The sequence below is a fragment of the Salvelinus sp. IW2-2015 genome, linkage group LG37 (genome assembly GCF_002910315.2).
Source record: "Salvelinus sp. IW2-2015 linkage group LG37, ASM291031v2, whole genome shotgun sequence".
NCBI classification, from domain to species: domain Eukaryota; kingdom Metazoa; phylum Chordata; class Actinopteri; order Salmoniformes; family Salmonidae; genus Salvelinus; species Salvelinus sp. IW2-2015.
Genome location: NC_036876.1, coordinates 13695077 through 13699266, shown reverse-complemented (window position 1 = coordinate 13699266; position 4190 = coordinate 13695077).

Genomic DNA, 4190 nt, shown 5'->3' with positions numbered 1-4190 from the left:
ATTTGTTACTACAACTCATGAATGCAACTGTCCAAAAAATGGTAAAACCCTTGAGGCTAAATATGAGGGAAGAGCAAGCAGATGAATGAAAGTAGTGAATTTCAGCTTGTTTTGCTGTGAGAAGTTTGGTTCTAAGGGAGTTAATATCCACACAAAACACGTTGCAATGAACCTCGTAGCTGAGCTAAAGAGTGTTGTGTAAGCAGCCATTGAATCCATTATAATTAACTGGGATTGAAGGCCTTACATTTTTCCTGACCAGAAATAAGCTCTATGCCAGGGCTCTTCAACCCTGTTCCTGGAGCGCTGCCCTCCTGTAGGTTTTAGCTCCAACCCCAGTTGTAACTAACCTGATTCACCTTATCATCCCGTTAACTATTGGAATCAGGTGTGCTAGATTGGAGTGAAAACCTACAGGACAATGGCTCTCCAGGAACAGGGTTGGAGAGCGCTGCTCTAGGCCCTAGTGATAGCCATAACTAGGGCCTAGAGTCTTTCCTGGCAGGTCACGTGTTCAGGAAAAATGTATGGAAAGTCTGATAGATTTATAGTTCATTTTCCTGGTTGTATGGAATTTGTTTCATTGCTTAGGTTAATGTTAACACTTCCTCTCGATACTCAGCAGTAATCCGGTGTTTCAGCTTTGGCCATGTGGATTATATTACTGCGTTACGAAGCTGTCAAGGCTAGCCCGTCTTCTCCGTTTGTGTACTCAGGGCCTCCAGAGAATCACTGGAATTAGACTTTCAGAGAGGCTGCCCACCACTGTGTTCCCCTCGCAAACTGCTCCCCAGCAATGCCTCCCGGCAAACATAACAGGAAGCTAGGAATCATGAGTTCCTATTGGCTGAAAGACGACCTCGAAGAGACGACCAAGAGCGGGTAGTAGGCCGGGCTAGGGGTCGCCTTACTGCATAGGCTGCATAGCTTCCCTTCAAATTGAGTTGGGATGAATGAGTACACTCACCCAGGCACTCAGGGAGCCCAAACATTGGTCTTTGTTTTCCCTCTCTGGTTACCATTTATTGGGCCTGTTTATTGGCGTGACTGGGATGACAACTGCCGGATAACATTCTGCAAACCACTTAGTGCCTTTATCTAATTTCCAGATCACCGAAGGGTCGCGACTGTTCCCGTTTTCTATACTGTCTGACTTTCTGACTGTTTTTGTTGCGCTAATGTAATTCAGGACCCCCCCATCTATGTGGCTGTGCACATCTACCCAGCCATACAAACCAGATGGCTTTCACACAAAAACGCACTGACAGACAACATGTGGCACGTCCAAATACATATCTACATCAAACCATACACATTCTGTGTGTTTTTAAAGATGTAAATATTTATTTAAGATTCCCACTAGCAGAGTGAAAACCCCCTCTGTGTCTTTTAAATACCCAGTGCAGTCAAAAACATGATGTTCCTGTGTTTTATATACAGTACCAGTCAAAAGTTGACACACCTACTCATTCCAGGGTTTTTCCTATATTTGTACTATTTTCTACATTGTAGAATAATAGTGAAGACATCAAAACTATGAAATAACACATATGGAATCACGTAGTAACCAAAAAAGTGTTAAACAAATACATTTGAGATTTTTCAAAGTAGCCACCCTTTGCCTTGATGACAGCATGCACTTGTGGGGGGACCGAGGCCCTTAACCAAGCAGAAAGACATTCCTTCAACATATTTTTCACCCGGGGAGAGGGAGAGAACGCCAGCCTGTCAATAAGACACACAGAGAAGTAATTTGAAGCCTAAGGAGTTTTCAGCCCCCATAACAAAAATACTGACCTGACCCTATCCTGTCCCAGCTGAGAGATGAGGAGGCCGGCATGGGGAAAACCCACACACGCATACACAGTACCCACACACACTTTAGTAGAGGCTCTTATCCAAAGCGACTTATTGTATTTATTTATTTTCATCCCAGGCCCCCGTCCCAGCAGGGGGCCTTTTGCCTTTTGGTAGGCTGTCATTGTAAATAAGAATTTGTTTTTAACTGACTTGCCTAGTTAAATAAAGGTAAAATTTAAAAAATCATAAACAGTGGTGAGTGCCAACATTGTTGTACTTCTTTGTACTGGTCCCCCATGGGAATCAAACCCACAACCTTTGCGTTGCAAGTGCCATGCTCTACCAACTGAGCCACACGGGACCAACATGACATCATTGATACATACATATTTTTTGTAACCCTTATTTTGCCAGGTAAGTTGACTGAGAATGTACAGCAACGACCTGTTGAATAGTTACAGGGGAGAGGAGGGGGGATGAATGAGCCAATTGGAGGCTGTGACGCTCAGTCTGTGCAAACATATATGCATCACGAGACATGACGCGTAAGTCAATACATAGCATTCTAGTCTAAAGCTGCAACGGGCAAATTGGTGATTCATTGGTGTCAGACAGATAGACAGAGAAAGACCGGGTGGCTGGAAGGCAGGCAGGTAGACTCCCTAACACTGCTTGGCTGAAGACCTGAATTTAAAGTCATCCAGGGCCGTAACCAAGATCTGAGTTTTAGTGATGGGCCTCACTAAAAGTTGAAGCTCATTTACTGTGTTTCTATACAATTTAAAACACTCTAAAATGCTATTTGGAGAACAGCAAAAACAAGCAAAAAAGACCCCGGTCATTATCACATTGGTTACTGTTGCTTCATTCACCTCAATCGATCTACAAACACTAGCCTATTAGCTATAAAATTAAATGAAATCACTTGCGCCGAATACAACAGGTGTAGACCTTAACGTGAAATGCTTACTTGTAAGCCCTTAACCAACAATGCAGTTCAAGATAGATAGAGTTAAAAAATATTTACTAAATAAACAAAGTAAAACAATTTTTTTTTTAAGTAACAAGATATTTACATAACAGTAACGAGAAAAAATATTTGTTTATATTAATTGTTACTTTTTTCTAAACTCCTCTAATTGTCAGAAAAGTGTTTTTGTGTAACTTCCACAGATTGTCTTGAATTTTCCTTAAACTATTTTGTGCTATGTCTACATATGTCTATATACAGGGGTACCGGTACCAAATCAATGTGCGGGGTTACAGGTTAGTTGAGGTAATTTGTAAAGTGACTATGCATAGAAAATAAACAGCAAAGTAAAGTGGGGTAGAGGGGGGTCAATGTAAAAAGTCCCATTGGCCATTTTATTAATTGTTCAGCAGTTTTATGGCTTGGGGGTAGAAGCTGTTAAGAAGCCTTTTGGTCTTAGACTTAGCGCTCCGGTACTGTCTATGACTTGGGTGACTGGAGTCTTTGACAATTGTTGGGGCCTTCCTCCGACACCGCCTAGTATATAGGGCCTGGATGTCAGGAAGCTGGTGCCCTAGTGATGTACTGGGCCGTATGCAATAGTAATCTTAGGTTTCATTACATACAGTCGGGCGGAACTACTGAATATACGATTAACGTCAACTCATCATCGTTCCTACCAGGAATATGACTTTCCCGAAACGGATCCAGTGTTTTGCCTTCCACCCAATACAATGGATCTGATCCCAGCCGGCGACCCTGTGCAACGCCGTAAAAGGGGCAAACGAGGCGGTCTCCTGGCCAGGCTTCGGAGAAGGGCACATCGCGCTCCACTCCCTAGCATACTACTCGCCAATGTCCAGTCTCTTGACAATAAGGTTGATGAAATCCGAGCACGGATAGCATTCCAGAGAGACATCAGGGATTGCAACGTGCTCTGCTTCACGGAAACATGGCTAACTCAAGAGACGCTAACGGAGTCGGTGCAGCCAGCTGGTTTCTTCATGCATCGCGCCGACAGAAACAAACATCTTTCTGGTAAGAAGAGGGGCGGGGGGGTATGCCTTATGATTAACGAGACGTGGTGTGATCATCATAACAACACACAGGAACTCAAGTCATTCTGTTCACCTGATCTAGAACTCCTCACAATCAAATGTCGACCGCATTATCTACCAAGGGAATTCTCTTCAATCATAATCACAGCCGTATATAATATCATGCTTTACATACCCTACATTACCCATCTCATATGTATATGTATATACTGTACTCTATATCATCTACTGCATCTTGCCATCTTTATGTAATAACATGTACCCACTAGCCACTTTAAACTATGCCACTTTATGTTTACATACCCTACAGTACTCATCTCATATGTATATACCGTTACTCATATACCATCTACTGCATCTTG